This window comes from Nelumbo lutea, chromosome 1 (assembly GCF_056320005.1).
Source record: "Nelumbo lutea isolate HS-2025 chromosome 1, American lotus-T2T, whole genome shotgun sequence".
NCBI lineage: Eukaryota > Viridiplantae > Streptophyta > Magnoliopsida > Proteales > Nelumbonaceae > Nelumbo > Nelumbo lutea.
The window spans coordinates 88,546,284-88,568,331 of NC_142684.1; the positions used below are offsets into that span (position 1 = coordinate 88,546,284).

Below are 22,048 nucleotides of genomic sequence, written 5' to 3' on the forward strand. Positions count from 1 at the left end.
TCTTATCTAAACTATTCATGATAAGGAAAGAAGATATACACAAAGATGTTATATACATGAACGAACTCCTAATCCTAACACCCCTCACGTTGGAGCATGCAGATTGTGAATGCCCAACTTGCGGAGAAAGTATTCAAATTCTCTGCGACCTAGTGCCTTTGTAAAAATGTCAGCCAGTTGAACGGTAGTCAACACGTAAGCAGGCGAATGCAACCATTTTTGAAATTCATCACGTACAAAATGGCAATCAACTTCAATACGTTTCGTACGCTCATGAAACACTGGGTTTGCCGCAATATGCAAGGCTGCCTGACTATCACAATATAATCGCATTGAGTTTGAATGCATAACTCCAAGATCCAATAACAATCCCTTCAGCCATTTTAATTCACATGTGGTCGTGGCCATAGAACGATACTCTGCTTCCGTTGAAGAACGAGCCATAGTATGTTGTTTCTTAGTTTTCCAGGAGATCGGCGATTTTCCAAGAAGAATAAACCATAGAGACAGAGAGCGTCGGGACAGAGGACAACTCGCCCAGTCTGAATCACACAATGCATATAATTGCAAGTCACAATCTGAACGCAAAAGAATTCTTTGATCAGAATTTTCTTTCAAGTAGCGCACCACTTGTAATGCAGCCTCCCAATGTCTTTCTTGCGGTTGCTGCATAAATTGGGATAGAACATGCACGTAATAAGACAACTCAGGATGAATTGCTGAGAGATAAATAAGCCTGCCAACCAAGCGCCTGTATCGCTCAGGATCAAATAAGAGAGGCCCATCTGTCAAGGCGAGATTGTTATTTTGCTCCATAGGAAAAGGAGCAGGTTTTGCACCAAGTAATCCAACTTCAGAGATAATATCCAGAGCATACTTTCATTGAGACAGAAAAATTCTTGTTGAGTTTTGGGCAACTTCAATGCCCAAAAAATATTTCAATGGTCCCAAGTCTTTCATATGGAAGCAGTCACTCAAATATTTCTTGAAGACTTGAATTGTCATACGATCATTACCTGACACGACAATGTCGTCCACATACACGATAACAAGTACATGCACTCTGTCTCGACGAAAGGTGAATAGGGAGTAATCTGAACCTAATTGCTAAAACCCATATGTCTTCAAGGCTGCGGTTAATTTAGCAAACCAACATCTTAACGCTTGTTTCAAGCCATACAGAGATTTTCGCAACTAACACACCATACCTGGTTTATCTGACTGAAAATCAGGAGGCATTCGCATGTAGACTTCCTCATGAAGGTCACCGTGCAAGAATGCGTTATGTACGTCCATTTGATGAAGCTCCCAATTTCTTGCTGCTGCGACTTCAAGAAAGGTATGGACAAAACAATTTTTGCAAATGGGGCAAAAGTTTCATTATAATCAATTCCCTCAACCTGCTTGTTCCCAAAAATCACGAGATGGGCTTTGTATCTTTTCACTGTCCCATCAGCGTTGTACTTGATTCGATACACCCATTTGCATCCTATGGCTCATTTTTCAGATGGCAAAGGCTCCACGGTCCATCTCTGATTATTCTCAAATGCCTGTATTTCTTTCTACATTGCATCCCTCCATTTTTCATCATTTACGGCCTCAACAAAAGTAGGTTCAACTCCTGCAATAATAGCTGCCAAGAAAGCATGGTGTCGATAAGATAAATTGTTACAATTCACATAGTTATCTATGGGATAAGAATTACCCGCAGGATGTGATTGGCCGAGTGAGCTTGTAAAGGGATGCGGAGAGGGACTCAAGCACTGTGTGGTGTGAAGCACATAATCTCTCAACCTTGTGGACTGCTATTTCTGTCGATACTCACGCCCCAAATGAAATTCAGAGTGCTGTTGTTGCTCAACATCGCCACCCCCCTGACATTAGAATTGTCTTCGGTTGCATTCTCTGTGGTGGCGTCACAAGAATGCATGGGTTCACCAACATTTGCATTTGGGTCTACGTGGGTCCCTTCTTCTACACGGACTCCTTTTTCAGCAAGTTCACCTCGCTGGGTAGACTCCATCTCGCCATTTGCTAGTCCAGGTAAACAAGTGAATGGTACCAACACCTCATCTGTCCCACCTATTCCACAATTAAATTGACCTTGTGCTTTGTTCGACTGTGCATCCTCCTTGTGTGCATACGGGAATTCATGCTCTAAAAAAGTAACATCTCTTGATGCAAAGAACTTACTGGACTCTAAATCATACAAGTTCCATCATTTCTTTCCAAAAGGATACCCAACAAAAACACACCGTTTGCTCTGACTGACAAATTTATCCCCTCCATGTCCATGATTGTGCGCATATGCTAAGCAACCAAAAACTCGCACATTATCATAAGAAGGAGGTCGCCCAAATAGCATTTCATAGGGAGTCTTTCCCTTCAACAGAATGGATGGTGTCCGATTGATCAAATAACATGCGGTAAAGACACATTCCCCCCCAAAAATCAATAGGCAAGCTAGCTTGAAAGCGCAAGGCTCGAGCAACATTGAGTATGTGGCGGTGCTTACATTCAACCCTCCCGTTTTTTTGAGAGGTCTCGACACAAGTGGTTTGATGAATAATACAACTTTCAACAAAATAACTAGCCAAGTAGACAAACTCAGTCCCATTATCAGTATGGATCACCTTTACAAGTTTGTTAAATTGCCTTTGAACCATAGCAAAAAAATTTTGAATCGTTCCACTTCCGTCTTATCAACCAGAAGATAGATCCAAACGCCTCTAGAAAAATCGTTTATTATGGTTAAGAAATAATGAGCACCACAAGAGACTGCAGTTCTATAAGGACCCCACAAATCACAATGAATTAACTCAAAAATATCAGATGCTTTATTATTACTATAAACAAATTCTTCTCGACATTGTTTAGTTCGTAAGCATGCATCACAACCCTTAATATTGTCATCATTATTATTCTTAGTGCTAATTAAATGCAACAACTTAACAATTCTATAAGAAGGATGCCCTAACCTTTGATGCCAAATATCCCACGTTTTGCTCTCTGTATTCTTCATTGCTCTTGTTGATGTAATGCTCCAAAAATAATAGAGTCCCTCTCGCTGCTCACCTGCTCCAATCAGCATCCTTGTAGTGCGGTCTCGTATCACACATAATTTATTAGTGAAGTGGACAATACAATTCGATTCCTCAATCAATTGCAATACAGAAAGTAAATTGTAATTCAAACTAAGCACATATAAATCACTAGTCAGTTTCAGATGATCGTCCAGTGCAACTATGCCTTCTTTCTCTGCTATTGTCGCTTTCCCATTTGGTAGCCCGACAGAGCACAGAATGACATTCTTTATGTCACCCATTGACTCGAGGCTTCATGTCATATGATGAGAGGCCCCTATGTCTGCTATCCATTTTGACAATTTTTGCTTACCACTTAGTTGTTGACTCCCCTCTTTCTGTGTGTTCAGAAGGTTTAGTAACTTATTCCACTGCTCACTATTTAGTCCATTTAACCCAATCTTAGCTGCATCAATTGATTCTCCTTGAGATGCATTGCCTTGCGCAGAGGCTTTGACTGTATTGGCCTTGACTTGGCCGCCACGTCCTTTTCCTCCTGCCCCTGCTCCTTGTTTCTATCCACCACGCCCTCAGCCTGTTCCACGGGCATTATTCTTCGGCCGATCGCCCCACCATTCAGGGTAGCCAATCAGTTGGAAACAAGACTCTGTATCGTGGCCTGCCTTGTTGTAGTGAGTACATACCACGTTTTTGTCTCTGCCTTCACTTTGCCTATTCCTTGCGTGGGCTGCGAAGGCCATAGCTTCAATCTTCTCTTCCTTTGCTCTAGTCATGGTTTGAACTTGCTCATCTTGAATTACTATAGCATAGGCTCGATTCAAACTTGGCAAGGATTCTGTACTTAGTATATGCGAGCGCACACCACCATAGACCGTGTCATCAAATTGATGAAGTTTCTCTTCATCTCACTTCTTATCCCATGCCTTGCTTATGTTGCAGCTGCACTTTCCACATTGACATGTGGGATATTGCTCATAATTTCACAATTCCTCCCAAATCATCTTGAATTTGCCATGGTAATTCAGAATTGTCATTCCTCTTTGTTTGCAATTTTCCAGTTCGGATTTGAGTTGTTGAACTCGTGGTCCATTACCATCAGAGAATCGCTCCTTTATGTCGTCCCAGAGTGTTTGCGCAATCTCAGTGTACATTACGGTTGAACACAAATTAGGTTCAATCATATTCATAATCCATGACACAAGCATGGAATTCACCATCCACCAATCTTTCAATTCCACCGAATCATCCGAAGGTTGCTTCACTGATTCATCGATGAAGCTGAATTTCTTCTTGGCTCGCAACGCCGTTCTTATTGCTCGATCCCATTTGTCATAGTGGATCTGTGTGATAATGCTGCCTGAATTGTCATTGGTTGATAGAAGGTAAGGTGAGATCACATTCCTTGTCAATTGACCACTTTTCTCTGTTTTTGCCCATCCATGGGTTGTTGTCGTACTTCCCAAGTCTTGATAGAAATCCAAATCCCCCCCCTCCCCCCAAAAAAAATGGATAAAATGGAGTTGAGCTTACCTTCAGTCCTTATAAAAAAACTGCTCTTCGGATTTGGGATTGCACTAACAACTAACAGAACTCGCGAGGTTGCTCTTTGGATTTGGGATTGCAATTACCGAACTCGCGAGTCACCCGCAACCAACCGCTTCTCAAGCTTTTGCTCCAACCACTAGTAATAGATTGCCGCCGCCGGTAATAGTTTGTCGCCGCTGGTAATAGATCGCAGCCGTTGGAACGAAAGACGACCGCTGGTAATAGATCGTCGCCGCTAGAACGAAAGACGACCGCTGGTAATAGATCACCGCCGCTGGAACGAAAGATGACCACTGGTAATAGATTGCCGCCGCTGGAACTACTCCCGCCTCTCAGTGTTCGCTAAAGGGGAGAATCTGCCCCTTCCGCTGGTTGCCCAAAGATAGAAGACGATTATCAGTTTCAGCAGAACTGAACTTTTGTAGAAGAGGAAGACCGAAGAACTCTGCAGAGTTCTTGTTTGATCTGCGAGAACCGGAACTCAGAACGGACCCGCCGGTTGTAGTCTTGGTAGGACGAAGGTGAAGGTCGAACTCTGCGGAAGACGGAGTGTCAAACGGAATCTGGAGTGCAGAGTCTCTCCTTTCCCGACACTGATTAACGTCGCTGTCGCCATTGATCTCCAGAGGTCTTGGAACATAGACCTTTCCTAACACAGCCCCACTAGCAGCAGCACCGATGACACCGGCGCCACCACCACCACCATCCATAAACAATATTGAGGAAAGCAAGAATAGCGGAATCAAAAGCAAAATTGTCGGCAGGCTGCAGCCGCCACCAGCAGTTATTCCAGAAGACGACGAATCTCCGTTCCGCATCGCCGGCCGAGTAAACCGAAGACCATCACCCACTGGAGCAACAAAGAAATTAGCGTTTATGTTCCTGACTACTTCGGATCTCCCATTTGCTCCACTATGGGAGTGCTTCTTCCTTCCAAATCAAACCCAGCAACAGAACAATAGAGAGAAGCTCTTCAACATCCACATCCACGCCAACCCATCTTCTCACTACGACCAACCATTCTCCAGCGTCTTCTTTGGGCGCACCATCTCCTCCAAACCCACCCAACCGTTTACCCCATCTCTTGTCTCCGCTGCTCGTCGCCTCCTCATCGAGATCCTCAAACGCCATGTTCTCTCTCCTTCTGAGTTGAGGACGTCCTTTTTCATTAACCTATGATTAGGTCTATCCAAAGCAAATTCAACTTGTTGCTAGCGCGAAAGCCATTGCGCGTTAGCGCATCCGGCTTTCTTGCTGCAACGGCTTTCGCGCGTCAGCGCAGCTATCAAGGGTTGCTTCTTTCTTCGCTCCTCCGCTTGCTGCTTAGTAGTGATCTTTCCTTTTCCTTCTACGACCCCTCCAACGCCATGTTCTCTCTCCTCTCCCCCTCCGTTCCTTTGGCTTCACATACATAACCCTCATTGGATCCGATAAGAGCTTCATCGAGATCCTCAAAGACGAACCGGGCAGCTTCGACCGATACGCTGCGCGTGGACCGGACGCGATGCTCCCCGAAGTACCATTCGAAAGTTTTCGTATAGGATCGTAGTTCTTCGTCTTGACACGCTGGCACGCTTGGCTTATGGTTGTGGTGAAGGTCAGGCATCTCTGGTCTAAGTTCAAGCTGCCATGCGTGTAGTGGAACACGTGTTACCCCGAGGAAAACTATTTCCCTACCTTACTCAACATGGACCCACGTGGGTGCGTGCCATCAACTTTAACTCACATGACGATGGCAGCTCGACTACAAACTTCTGAGGTTTCGCCGGAGCTGATCCTCTCGCTTAGACAAGATAGGCCCAGATACGGGGACGATGGCAACTCGACTGCCAATGGCTCCGACTCGTCTGTGTCGAAACAGCACAACCCTTTTCTTTTTGCCCGAAAATTCTATAGCCGGCGACACCATCTTTCAAGACTGTAACTAGTAAGTTTGGTTGTAGGATTTTATATATAGAAAAGAAATACAAAAACATGCAAGTGTAATTGTGTAAACCCCTCTCTTTGTCTGTATTCTCTGAGTTATTTTTAGTTTTTATCAACACTTTTAACTCAGAGTCAACCGTCGCTGTTGTTTATGTATGTGAGGTCGAGGAAGATGAATAGTACTTTTCTCTCAATTGTTAGAATATTTATTACAAAAGTGGTATGGGGATTAAAACGACGGATTTCAACGAAAAACTAACGGAAGTGAGTCTTTATCTCACGGTCAGGGTCTTTGTAATTTACCCTTTCTAATATTTCAGAATATTTTTTTTGATTAATACAAAGATTCTATTCTTTTACCTAATTTTGATTAATAACAAAATAACAACATTGATTAATCCTAAACTCCCTCCCTCTCATCTCTGCTTGGCTGCCAGGCGGCGGATTCTCCGCCGGCGATGTCCTTTAAGTGCCGATCGGAGCTCTTTACTACAGAACTGTTTGTACTCTAGAATATCTCCTCCATCTTTCTTTACTTCACCACCGGCTCCGACAGCTACCCAATCTCTAAGTACTCCTTGTAGTGGGATACCATCAGTAGAGAGAAGTCAAGAAAACTTCGAGATCTGGAATTTACCAATCGGTTGAGAACAGAGACTCCAATGTCTTCTGGCATGATCAACTCTGTTCGAGCGGCGAGAGTTACAAGGAGCAGGGGGGTTCGGTGAATGACTGGAGAGGTGATGGAGCTGACGAGGTTGATGTGTTAACAGTAAGAGTAGAGATGAAATGAAGAGGAAGCAGTCCTGCTGCTGTTGGTTATGTCTGAATACACTGCAGCAACAAGTTGCAGCAGCGGGAAAGATGCCTGATGGGTGATCGGGGATAACGTACGGAAAGGGGTAGAGAGAGAAGCGAGGCAGAGAGAGGGAGAGAGAGAGGGAAGAAAAAGAAAGAAAGGGACCGGAGGGTAGAGTTATTGTTGGGTTTAGATCTGTTGCTGCGGCGGTGATGAAATGGGAAAGAGAGAATGAAGGGGAGAGAATAATGGGGTCGAGGAGAGAGAGAGTGAGGAAAGAAAAGTGGCCAGAGAAAGGGGATAAGAGATCGCGGGAGGTTGCCGCCGCCTCTGTTTCAGTGCCGAGAGGAAGAAGATGCATAGTAGATTTTGATGGATTAGTGAACTAGGTAAGTGAAATGGAGTCATGTCCAGGCGGAAGTAATACCCGTTTACCATCAAACTGCCACCACAATCTGCCATCATCATTGAGAAGCGCCGGCTAATACCGTCATCCCTCCCTTTTTCTCATCTCTCTCTCTCAATCTGCACCGCCCCAGCTACCACTGCTGTTCTCTCTTTCTCTTTCTCTCGTCCTACAAGTTTCTGGCATGGTAGACCTTGGCGAAGGTTCCATTGCCCGGCAATCGACCCAGTTCGTAATTCCTACGAAGCATCGAAGTTTGGTCTCCTATGTTCTTGTCTGCCATTGAAATGATTCGAAATCATTCACAGGAAAAAAATCGAAAAAGCAATCGCCCGAGAATACGAAGAGAAGGAGGCAGAGGAGGGGGTAGGCCAGAGATAGAAGCCTCCGATGATCTTCTTGGCCGGACCTCCCAAATCAGGGCAGTGAGTCGGATGTCCTCTCTATCTTTCTGCATTATTAATATTCGAATTCGAATTGAATTTGAACAATTAATTATTTTAGGTAATTAGTAAATATATAAAATATATAAATATATAAATTATTTATATAATTTTATTATTATTATATATAAATTATATAAAATATAAATATTTTATATATTATATATAACAATTAAATAATTGGACAAACTCAGATATTTATCCAATTGGATCAGGATGTATTCAATTCGATCGATTAGATATTCCAATGGTTTGAATTTGATTCAATTATATCAAATCTTGAATCAGAAATTGGATTTTCCAATATCATTAACACCCCCTAGCTAATCATTTGGGGGTAATTTGGTCATAAAAATTACATTTATGATGACATGGACAATTTTTATAAATAAACATAATGGTGGTTTAATGGATGGTGAATTTTGGAAAATAAAACCTCATTGACATGGGTTCAATGGACGTTTTAAAAGGCTATCATGTCTTTAAGAGAAATGCTGAAAAGTCATTATGAATTTTAGATAATTTCATATTTTTTCCGCAATGAGTCCCATCGTGTCAATGGGATGAGTCCATATTCGTGTGGGACTAGAAATAGTGTAGTATAGGGGTGAGCATTATTCGGTTAGAACCGAAATACCAAACCAAAAGTTTTGGTTTTGGTTTTTTTTTGGTTTTGGGTAATTCGGTTCGGTTAATTTGATTTTCGGTTTCAGTTTTCAGATTTAGAAATTTGGTTAACCGAAAAAAAAAATTAACTAAAATTCATTATATAATATATAATATACAATATATAATATGCTATATATTTATATATTAATATATTATAATGAAATTAAATTTCATAATATATGTTATAGGTTATAATATATAATATTATATATATTAATTAAATTCGGTTTTTAACTGAAATAACCAAAACCGAACTAAAATTTTTAGTTCAGTTATTTTGGTTTTATTATAATTCAGTTTCGGTTCAGTTTTAAAAATTTTGGTTTATTCAGTCGTGTTTTAACCAAATAAGCCGAATGCTCACCCCTAGTGTACTAGGTAAATTGATTCCTCCCCCTATACATATTTGTGGGCCCATTCTAGAGCAAAATGACTCCCACTTCTTACTACAAAGAACAATGCCAATGCTACTGTTGTAAAATAGGAAACAAGAATACCCTTAGGATTTATTTTTTATTTGTTTGTCTTCAAGGGGCTATACAACTAGACCTGTTCATGGGCCAGGCTGGGCTTTTATTCTGTATTAACAGATTTTTCTAAGCCCCGAGCCCGAGCTCGAACATGGGGCCTACAACTTGGGCTCGAGGCCGGCCCTCATAAAAAGCCCAAAGCCCGGGCTTGAGCCCGAACCCGAAATTTAGCCCATACTATTACTACTGCTGAAGTGGCTGAATAGAGAGAGAGAGAGAGAGAGAGAGAGAGAGAAATTATAAAGAAAATAATACAAAATGTATATATTAAATTATAAATATATATTTTAATAAATATTATATTATTTATATCTTTTATATAATATATAAAATACATATTATATATTTTATAAAATATATGATGTTGAGTCGAGTCGGGTCGGGCCGGGCTTTTTTGACAAATCCCGAGCCTGGCCTGAAACATAATCGGGCTTACTGTGGTAGGCCCGAGGTCAGGCTTGCAGGCCTAATTACATGACCAAGCCCGACCGGGGTGCGGGCCGGGCCATCGGGCTACCCGGCCCATGAACAAGTCTATATACAACCAAGTAATCCTCCCCTAGCCCTGGTGGTAGTAGTAATAGAGATGCAAACGAATTGGATCAAATTAGAATTAGGGTATATTTGAATCCGATCCAATAATATGAACAACATATTCAATCCGATCTGAAGATACAAATGGATCTCACAAACATTGATTTGAATTCGAATCCAAGTTAGACTGGTTGAAGTCAACTCTAAGTTTAAAACATCACTACATATCATACCTCATCGGCTTTTGAATCCACAGAAACATTATACATAGCGATGATGTAGTGAGTTTTAATGTTTAGATACTAAAATTTAGAATCCCTCCTAACAAGCCCAGATACCCTAAAAACAAAAACCATTCGAATACTTGAGAGCACAACATTGAACGACACATCAAAAACATGTAAGATGCTCCTGGCATTTAGCTGGATAATGTGCTCTCACAGGTTTTCAGGGGTTTTACTTTCAGGATTACATATCCTACCTTCAGTCTCTTCTGTTTCTCAAGTTATCATATGGTGTGACAAACCGTTACCTAATCCCATGATGGGAGTTCAGATTGGTGCCCCATAGAGTGCGTCCCATATGCACATCACAGATTGCCTTGGAAACATTTTCTATATTTGTCATAAGGAGATGTTTGGATTACACGATTAGATTGTGCAGTGGGGCACTCTCTATGGGGCGCCCATGCGAATTCCCCATTGTGCACTATAGTCCATTTAGCCTAACAAGAAATAAGGCTATCTTATGTCCCCAAGTAGGTCTATAATCTTTTAGCGTGCCCCATGCAAGGTGTCTTTTTGCATTGATATTCTTGGTAGTTTTAAGTACTTTTAATTAAAAGATGCATTCCGTACTCACATAAGAAGCCTAAAATTCTATTTGAATTTTGCAGATTTGAAGATAGATAATCCGTCACACAAGAAATGGGGAATGGCTTTACAAACTTACTTTCTTCATCACAATTCAAATGTGTTCTTCAATTTGATCCGATTAGCAATTGTTACTACCATTTACCATAAGATCAAACAACCAATGATTAAAGTATCGGTATCGTATAGGACAACTTGGATAAGAATACAAATAAAGATACACTTTAGAAAAGCATGGTGATGAAGGGCGATTTGGCCCAACCTAGTAACAGGGGAACATGTGGACACAACTTAACTAGTAAGATGACAGCTCAGCCCGACATGCCAAGTCCGCAGTAGATCAAGCTCAGATAATCAAACCACCTCGAAATGAGTTCATCTCGGGGTAAGGTCACATTAAGACCACCTCGGTTCCAAGGCACTTCGGCGTTCGCCCCGGGCCAGATCTAAAGAGCAGTAGCTCGGGTAATATTGACAGACTACTACATGGCAACCTCGAAGATCTCATCATCAGATTCCGAGCCTCGCGGGATCACGCCTCGCCTTATCTCCTTCCTGTCCGGTTCAGGCAGAATTGATAAGCCCCATCAGTTATCCCCCATTAACATGGAAACGGATCTCATCGTGACGAGGATCTCGGAACTGCTCCGCGAAACTCGCGAGGACTCCACTATATAAAGGCTCTACCCCTAGAGGCCAAGGTATGTGTGATTTCTCTGCTCTCTAGCTCACTACATTCAAAAGCTTTTCGGCTCGCAACCAAATATACTGAATTAAGCATCAGAGTGACCTCATCGGGCAAACAACCCTAGGTTCTCTGATTCTTCTTTTACAGATCGACCTAGTCTATCGTTTACTGGAAGCCAGATCACCTCCAGTAGGGAGCAGTCAGATCACACTTCATCATTTGGCGTTGTCTGTGGGAACTCGCTACAAAAAGCCTTTTTCCACCAACAAATGCAGACTCAGATCCATGGCATCCTCTAGCAACACCGGACAAAACAACCAGATGAACGTCTCTAGGGCAGCCTTAGTTCCCTTCTGTCTGCATAGGTCAGTTCACCATCCCGCTCACCGCGGCTAGGGTTCCAACGCTGATCATGCCGCAAGTGACCACGCAAGTGAACGTGCCACTCCCTCTTGTAGCCAGTGCGACTGTCGCTGAGCCGTCTGTGGTTTCCCCTGGAGCCGCATAGTCCCAACTTGATGACCTGATACACTGTGTTCGGGCCATTCGGGTCCAAATGCAGCAGGTCCAGCAGTATCAACTATTACAGCAGCAAGCACTTCATTAGTTCTATCAACAATTGTACCAGTAGCAATTCCCTCCGCTGCAGCAGAATCAGCAGTTAGTTCCACCTCGGCACCCGACAACGCAACAGAATCAGTTCCATCGTCAAAACACTCACCCTCCTCGCCAGGGAGAGATTTCCCAGGTTCCACATCCTCTTGGGAGCTAGGTCTCGTCCCACGGCAGGAGGGACAAACAAGTCACTCCTTCCCCTTTGCAGAACGTGAACAAATCCAGAAACACAGCCCGCTAGAGTCGTTTCACCCCGGCCCTCGCATCATGAAGGTTCGCTTCCAGGGAACCAGTTCGGGGTTCTGGCGGTGGACTCCAGGCGAGGCCCTTCCGTTAATGGCAGCCAGCATCAGCAGTCTGAGCCACTTCGTGCCAGGACAATACCCGACCACACAGAGGTTAGCAGCACCAATGTGGAGCTGGTTAAGAAGTAGCAGAAAAGGCATTGTAAGGCACGCCGAACTACAGTTCCAAGCCAGCTCGCCGGTCTTAGTCAACTTGAGCATCTAAAAGGTAAAGAGGAGGCGAGCTTAGAAGCCACAAAGACCTCTCCCCTCCTCTCCAGGTCATCCCCTTTGTCCTTCGAGCTCCTAGCGACCCCAATGCCAAAAGACTTCAAAGTGCCTCTGTTGGACAAGTACGACGGATCGTTCGATCCAAATGACTACGTGGACTCATTCCAGTCCCAGATGCATATAGCTGGGGCTGACGAGTCCTGCATGTGTGTTGCCTTCTCCATGACATTCAAAGGGGTAGCTCACACATGGTACAGTAACCTCGCACCAGGGACGATCAAAAGCTGGGCGCAGTTCATGCAGATGTTCACCTCGCACTTCATCACCAATAAGAAGTGTCCGGGGTCTCAAGAAGGCCTCATCAACATAGTCTAAAGAGAAGGGGAGTCGATCCGAAGCTACATAAAAGGCTTCAACAACACCTATTTATAGATCCCCGACTTGGATCCCGCTGTAAGACTCACGACAACAAAGAGAGGAATTACTCACAAGGAATTCAAATGGCATGTGGTGGCCAACAAGCCCAAGGACATCACTGAATTCTTCAAGCTCGCCGACCAGTTCATCGAGATAGAAGAGGAAATGAACCAGAAGAGCAAAAATCCAGTGGAGAAGAGAAAAAGAGAAGGTGACAACTCCAATAACGGTGGCAGTAAACGAAGAAAAAGCAAGTCCTCGACTAGGAAAGGGAACAAGTCCGGGAGTCAATCTCCAAAGTCAGGTCGGGTTCCCGAACTCCATTGGTCGAAAGAATGAGCTACACACCCCTCAACGCGAAGGGGAGAGATTCTTATGGCATTCCTGAACTCCTATGTGAAGTGGCCACCTCGGTTGAGGGGAGATCCCACCACTAGAAATAAAAATGTATACCGTCATTTTCATAAAGGTCATGGTCATAGTACCGAAAACTGTAGAAATCTCCACGATGAGATCGAAGAACTCATCTGTCGCAGATATTTAAAAAATTTTGTACAAAAAGAAAACAACAACTCGGCAGATCGCCAGACAGATCGGCAAGGGGAGCAAAGGAGAAATGCTTCCGAGTCCAGCAGTAGGCAGAGTGAGCAGCCACAGAGACAGTACCAGAAGAAAGACCAATCCGCAAACTAATCAACATGATTACTGGTGAGTCCATCGTCATGGGCTGCACCTCAACAGCGGGAAAACCTCGGTTCGGGAAATAGAATGTGAAGAACAGAATCCACCGAAGTGAACTAGGTTCAAAGACCCCACATATTTTACAGAAGATGATGTGCGCGGGGTTCAGTACCTCCACGATGACGCGTTGGTAATAAAGATGAGACTGAATGATTTCGAAGTGAAGTGCGTCCTAGTGGATTCGGGCAATTCGGCCGACATTCTGTTCAAGGACGCCTACGACAAGCTCCAGTTCCAAGAAAGCGATCTCAAGCCGACATATACACCCTTGGTAGGTTTCAGTGGCGAGGAGGTCAAACTGCTAGGGCAAGTCTCAGTACCCGTAGAGGTCGGCACATGGCCTAACATTGCGATGTTCGAACACACTTTCTTGGTGGCCGCAACTCCCTCCCCGTACAATGCCATTGTAGGTTGGCCCATCACCTACGCACTTCGCGTAGTTGTATCCACCTACTACTTGACCATGAAGTTCCCTACGGACTTTGGAGTAGGGGTAGTGCAAGGCGACCAACTTGAGTCTCGTAAATGCTATGTCGTTGCCCTCAAAGGGAAAGCCAAGCTAGTGGTTGACATCGAGCTCGAGCGACCTACGGAGTACACCGAGGAGCGAGCCACGCCAACAGAAGAGACGGTCCACATTCCGGTCTCACCAGAAGATCCAACCAGAAATCTCCATATCGATGCATCGATCGAGGAACCACTCCGTTATCAGCTGGTAAGTTTTTTAATTAAAAATTTAGATGTGTTTGCTTGGTCCGCGGCAGAGATGCCTAGCATAGATTCAAAAATTATAACTCACAAGTTAAACATTGATCCTTTAGTCAGGGTTGTTAGACAGAAAAAATGCACCCTCGCCCCGGAGCGTTGGAGGATAGTCGACGAGGAGGTTGGGAAGTTCCTTGCAGCCGATTTCATCAAGGAGGTCCATTACTCGAGCTGGGTAGCTAACCTAGTTCTGGTAAAAAAGGCCAACAGTAAATGGTGCATGTGAGTCGACTACACCAACCTGAATTGAGCTTGCCCGAAGGATTGTTTGCCACTACCCAAGATCGACCGTCTATTGGATATGACCTCAGGGCACGAGTTGCTGAGCTTTCTGGACGCATACTCAGGATACAACCAAATTAAAATGGACCCTACCGATGAAGAAAAAATGACCTTCATCACTGAACTCGACCTGTATTGTTATAAGGTCATGCCCTTATGACTAAAAAAATGCCGGGGTGACCTTTCAAAGACTTGTAAATAGGATTTTTGAGTCATTGATCGACAACAAGGTCGAATGTTATGTAGATGATATGGTCATAAAGACCGAGTTTTCAAAATTTTTATTGAATGATTTACAAAATGTTTTTGAAATTTTGTGTAAGTACAACATGAAATTGAATCCCAACAAGTGCGTCTTCGGTGTCACCTCGGGTAAATTCCTAGGCTACATAGTCAACCGACGTGACATCAAGGCCAACCCCCAAAAAATAAAGGCCATCCTAGACATGAAGCCACCTTGCAAAATAAAGGAGGTTTAGAAATTAAACGGCATGATAGCTGCTCTGAGCTGCTTCATGTCCAAATCAGCAGATCGCTGCCTGGCTTTCTTTAAGGCTATTAAGAAAAGTAAAGACTTCGAGTGGACCACAGAGTGCCAGCTCGCCTTTGATGAGTTGAAAAAATACCTATTTAGCATCCCGGTTCTGACCCGACTCGAGGAGGGAGATGTTTCAAAGTTGTACCTCTCCGCGACGACGAGGTAGTCAGCTCAATACTAATAAAAGAGTTAGATCGGGTCCAACAACCCATCTACTATGTTAGCAAGGTTTTGCAGGATGCTGAAAGAAGATATCTAGAGATCGAGAAGCTGGTGTACACGCTAGTCACAACAGCTCGGAAGCATCGTCCCTACTTCCAAGCCCACACTGTCATCGTCCTCACCAACAAGCCTTTGAGGCAAATCCTACTCAAGCCCGAGGTATCTGGCAGGCTGACGACATGGGCCATCGAACTCAGTGAGTATAACATCTGGTACAAACCTCGGACGATGATTAAGGCCCAAGCCTTAGTCGACTTCGTGGCAGAATACATGTTCAGCTCCGCGACCCCCGAACTAGCCGAGCTCGGGCATGCGGAGGAAGCTTCAACCAGCGCAACACCAATTCCGGTTCAAGCAAGACCGACCTGGGACGAGGAGCCTTGGATCCTCCACATCGATGGCTCATCTAACCAACAAGGAAGCGGAGCGGGCATAATTCTGTACAGACCCAACGGGGTGAAACTTAAATACGCGCTTCGATTTGGATTTGCGGCGTCCAACAATGAAACAGAGTATGAGGCGTTGATAGCCGGGCTCACCTTAGCCAAAGAAGTAAAACTAAACACCTCATCATCTGCAGCATAAGTAGTAACACAATGAGGATCGTGTACATAGAGAACCTGCCGCGACCTAGCATTCTCGGGGGGGGGGGGGGCAGAAGAGGTTGCTCTTGTAGTACAAGCAGAGTCGAGTTGGATTGACCCACTCGTGAACTATCTTATTCACGGGACCCTTCCAGCAGATCGTAATGCGGCTCGAAGGGTAGAGCACCAGTCAGCGAAGTACATCATTATAGAGGGATAGCTGTATCGGAGATTTTTCACGATCCCCTACTTGCGCTGCTTGCGACCCTCAGAGGTTGAGCTCGTTCTCCGAGCCACTCATGAAGGCTTGTGTGGCGGTCACTTGGGTGGCAGAGCTCTGGCCCAGAAAGCATTGTGACAAGGGTACTATTGGCCCACAATGAAGATAGACGCACTCGAGCTCGTCAAGAAGTGCGATCAGTGTCAAAGGTATGCCAACATCCACCACCGACCTGCTACTGACCTCAAATGTCTCACCAGCCCGTGGCCCTTCGTGCAGTGGGGGATTGATATTCTTGGTCCATTCCTGCTAGTGACAGGACAGAGGAGATTCCTAGTGGTAGCAGTAGATTACTTCACGAAGTGGGTGGAGGCGGAATGCCTAACAACGACCACAACCCACAACATACAAAATTTCTTTTGGAAGAATATAGTATGTCACTTCGGGCTACCTCGGGTACTTATCTTTGACAACGGAAAGCAGTTCAAGGACATCAAGTTCCAGAGTTGGTGCGCCGAGATGGGGATACAACAGAACTTCACTTTGGTGGCACACCCTCACGTAAACAAGCAAGCAGAAGTCATGAACAGAGCCATATTCTATGGACTAAAGGCCCGCTTAGCCCGAGCTAAGGGACTATGGGTAGACGAGCTGCCCAGTGTATTATGGGCTTATCGAACTATCGTTAAGACTGCCACAAGTGAAACCCCCTTCAACCTCACCTACGGCACGGAAGTGGTGATCCCAGTCGAGATCGAGGTGCCTATACTATGCCTCGAGGCATACAACGAAGAAGCAAACGACGACGAGCCCCGTACCAACCTCGACCTGGTGGAAGACGTACGAGACCTAGCATACATTCAGACTGCGACCTACTAGTAGAGAGTGGCTCGGTACTATAACGCCCGTGTCAAGAAATGACATTTCCATGTCGGTGACCTGGTTCTTCTAAAAGCTATGGTACCTGAGCCTGGTGTCGGTAAGCTCAGAACGAAGTGGGAAGGTCCATACCGAGTAAGGTACGTACGAGCTCGAAACCCTAGAAGGGAAACAGGTACCTCAAGCATGGAACATCAACAACTCCCAAAAGTCCAAGGGCTAAGGTATCGACCTAACAAAAGACATCGGTATCACATAAGTCCCAGTCGCCTCCTCGGCATGGGCATACAAGTCCCAGTCGCCTCATCGGCATGGGCACATAAGACCTAGTCACCTCTTCGGCATGGGCAATATCAAAGATCAAGGAGGGTGGACTACGAGTCGCTCCCAGAGCCTAAGGGATAAAGTGCCAAACTGGTAAAGACTTCGACACCACATAAGACCCAATCGCCTCTTCGGCATGGGCAAACTAATCCCTGTCGCATCTTCGACATGGGCGAACTAATCCCAGCCGCCTCCTCGGCATGGGCAGATAATTCCTAGTCACCTCTTCGGCATAGGCAAAGTACCTCTAATGCCTGAGGCATAGATAACTCGGGTATGAGCCCTACGATGTCTAGCTCACTTCGGCATATAACAACAGGTTGGGCCCGTTAGGGATAGCCGACATCTAAATGAGTAGCCCGTGCGCGGACAGGTCGGGTGTATACCCTGCAATGTCGCTCACCTCGGCGTACATTACATGAAGTTTCCCCCACTAGTAGTCTGGGTAGACAGTTTGGGGTGACATCTACTTGGAAAAATTTTACTTTTGCTTATCCTTACTTGTTGTCCAGCTTGGTAGCTCGACAATTCAAGGTAACCTATACTCCTACTCCTACCTCTTTCTGGTTCAGTTCGCCAGATCAGGAGTCATTTATACTTAGAATATTTTTGCACATGGATTAGTCAAAAATGTTTGTATTTCATTGATGAAAAGATTTTAAGTACAAAGATTTCATTATAACCCGAGCTCGGTAGCCTCGGGGTATACACCCAAACAGTAAAAAGAAGAAAAAGGCAGGGATCAAGCATGTAGACTACCAGGCATGTCGGTCTCCATATGCTCCTCTGCGTCCTCTTGACCCGATGGACCTGCTGCCTCTAGGACTTCGTCGTCACTTTCTTCTTTAGATGAACCAGGCTCTTCGTTCGCCGCCTCTACCACCTCGGGAGTGAGGTCAGACATAGAGACTACTCTGAGGTCAAGATCAGGGAATTTCTGCCGCATTAAATACTTGCACAGCTTGAAGTCGAAACGATAGGAGCTTGATCCATATTCGACCTGGAGATCGTGGAACTCCGAGGATTCCTTGAAGTGGTTAATGGCGTGGCTTCTTTCTTCAGTTCGCACCTCTTGGATGGCGGTCTTGAAGATCTCAGTTCGCTCTTGGATCATTGCTTCGAGACTCTTGATCTCTCGTTGAAGCTTCGCCTTCTCCTCGGTCATTGCTGAGATCAGCTCCTGTTGCTTCGCCTTCTCATCGGTCATGGCCATGATCAGCTCCTGCTAGCTCCGAGCCCCCTTCTTGGCCTGAAGAACCTCGCCCCGAGCTAGGTCTAGCTCGCGGTAAAGTTTCTACGCCTTCTCCTCAGCTTCCCAAGCTTTCTTCAGGCGGACCTTGGACTGGTAGACCAACGAATGAATGTCGGAGTTCACCTGGTAAAGAAAACCGAGGTAAGTATGTTTGAAAGGTTGACAAGGAAATAAAATGTAAAGTAAGATACTTACCACCATGCAGTAGCTGGCAGCCCGACCTCTGAGCTGGCTTGTAGGCATGTCAGCCCATTCCACAACCTCGGCAGGAAAGACGACACCCTTGCTCTTGAGCAGTCCGAGCCGAGGGGTCAGGCAAAAAATCCAAAAATACTTTGATACGCTAGGGAAGCACATATAAATTCTATAAATGTATTAATAATACTACATTTAATATTAAATGTCTACAAATAATGTATAAATATATATAGAAAATGTATATTTTGGTGGTGTATATGAAAATATATATTAGAATTACGATACATAGATTTTATACAATTTTATTGATAATGCATCAACCAAAAGTACAAAACACAATACATATGCACCTATTATATTTTAATTATCATATCAATTATTTTTATTTTTTTTACATTAATAAAAAAGTCAACCAATTATTAAATTCTCAAATGTAAACTAAAATATATAAAATCTATTAAAATTTCTAAGATAAAATTCATATGAAAATTCATAATTTTTAATTACTAAAATTAATATTCCATTATTAATACTTTTATTTTTATAATTTGTTAAAATTAAAAATTATTTTTTGATATAAATGTAGATTAGTAGGTTTGATAACTTCAATTTAATATTATATTCTTGAATATTGTATAGATATTTTTTATTTTTGTAAATAATAAGTATGTTGTTATTTAGTGTAAATTAAAATATTAATTAATAATTATATATATAATATTTAAGATATATACCTCGTACAAATTTGTAAATTTTAAGTACTAAAATTTATTATTTTATTATTAATATTTTATTTGTATTAATTTCTTGAGATTCAAATAATATTTTGATATAAATATGTATTGTCTATTAAGATTGCATTTGGAGAATAAAATTAATAAATATTATTTTATTTCATTTTAATCCAAAAAACTAAGTGGCTTAGGTGCTAAATTGCTAAGCATAGTAATCAATTTGTGTTAAAATCGCTTTAACAACATTTTTTTTATAGAAATCCTCATGGGCCATATGAGTATCGTTAGGTGTTGGTCCATTGTGACTAATACAATACGATACACACCCATATCGGTCATATACGTGACCATTTGGAATTTCATAGTTTTACCATTTGAAAAAGCAATTCGCATGGGGAGGTCAAGTTTCCAGTAGTAATAATCAATGAGTAGAAACCAAGGATTTTAAAACCGATTCAGACAAAGAATCGATCAGGGGTCTGGTTCTCGGGTTGAATGGCCTGATCATTCAAATTGAATGGTTGGCCCATTCTGACAGAAAATAAAATAATTAAAAAATAAAAAATGGTCAAAATTATTAAATGGTTCAAATAATTCAACCGACCAAATCAACGTTTTTAACAAAAACCCGATTTTGAGGAAAAATGGAATCAGTCTCCCGATTTTTCCAGTCTGATCCAATTTTGAAAACCACGGTAGAAACAAAAGAGAAGTAAAGGGACTGGATTTATTAGCTTATTATACACTACTTGGATAGTTATATTCTTGTATGCCACACCATACCATAACCTTGGATCCAACAGTGGATACTAGGTAGGGGAATCAATTATCCATTGCATTTGTTTGCATTGTAAATACAAGTCAATGTAAACTCTACCACTAGTTTGCATTTGTCCATGTTTATTTTTAATGTAAATACTGACCAGTGTAAAACTCCACTCCCAGTTCGTATTTTCACGCATTTGTTTTTGGTGTAACCATTGGTTGAGTTTTACATCAAATTATCATACTTCAAAAGTGTTCCAACCGTTCACTAATTCTAAATCCATCGGCATTAAACTCCATCAATGTATTTTTACATCAATGAAGTTTACATTAAAAATAAATACAAACTACACATGAAAAGACAAAAAAATGAGAATAAAAAACATCTTTAAATGAAATACCACTAAAGGAAAGTAATTCATATTGCAGAAATGGTACAAGAAATATATAGGCTAATAGTTAAAATTTTTCTAGATCCATAAGAATAATTTAATCGATCTTTAATACTTTTCTTGGTGGAGAATGAGGATAGAAACCGATGGGGCAAGTATTCATGTACTCTAGTGCTCCAGCGAACGTTTCAGGTCCATTTCAACTTGGTGAATTGTCCATTACATACTTTCCAATTTTTGTTAAAGATAATGGATTAGCATAACTAGACAAACTGAGAAGATCAATTTATACGAGACAGAAAGTACCTTTAGAATATCATGGTACTGCCTTGCAATAGTATGAAAGTGAGGATTAACACCAAGAGGGCGTTCTTTTTTTGGATTTTTAGAGGAGGAAAAATTGGTCAATGGGATTTTGGTTCCTATTGACCAAAAATCCCATATTCTTTTTTCAAATTTATGTGGGAATCAATGAAGGTTTATTTTCCTGGGTAAGTGATACTCATCTCCTAGGTGGATAAATAGCTTTTTTCACTTAGGGGGAAATTATCAAAACTTAAATGGGACAAAAATGTCCTTTTAATAATGAATTTTTATGACCAAATCGATCATTATCTTATTTACATGAGAAATAAAAGAACATGGATAAATGCAATTATCCAGGTAAATATTTTCTAAGAAAAACTTACCTAGTTAACTACATTTACCTGAATAAATAACTTATGGAAAAATGAACAGGCACAAATGTCACTCATTTGCCTATTCAAATGAGTGAGAAACCACCCTGTATTACCATGTCCACCACCTTTATTGGTAACCCACTTTCGTTGCTCTATCGAGCGAACGACGAATTGGCAAAGCAGGTTAGGAAGATGGTGGGTATTGGGTCAGGTCGGATCGGGAAGCCAAATCCATCGTCTTTATTGGGACCCGCTTCGGTTAAAATGATTTGGGTATATCGTTTAAACTGGTTGGAATGTGTTTAACATTTTCATTATTGTGGTTAAAGCTGGTTTTATAATATTTAATGTTAATTATACCAAAAATGTTAATTACTGATTTATTATTAATAATTAATAATTAATAATATAATTAAAATTATTGATATTATAATGAAAAAATTGGTCTTGGCACTTGCACAAGCTAGGC

At 42.6% G+C, this 22,048-nt stretch overlaps 1 pseudogene across 1 annotated transcript; it reads left to right on the plus strand.

Moving 5' to 3' along the window:
- Positions 1–2,820: 2,820 nt before the first annotated feature.
- Positions 2,821–6,876, plus strand: LOC148875988 (uncharacterized; annotated as a pseudogene). Its single transcript, XR_016109589.1, has one exon. The product of XR_016109589.1 is annotated as an uncharacterized LOC148875988 (transcript).
- Positions 6,877–22,048: the final 15,172 nt, after the last annotated feature.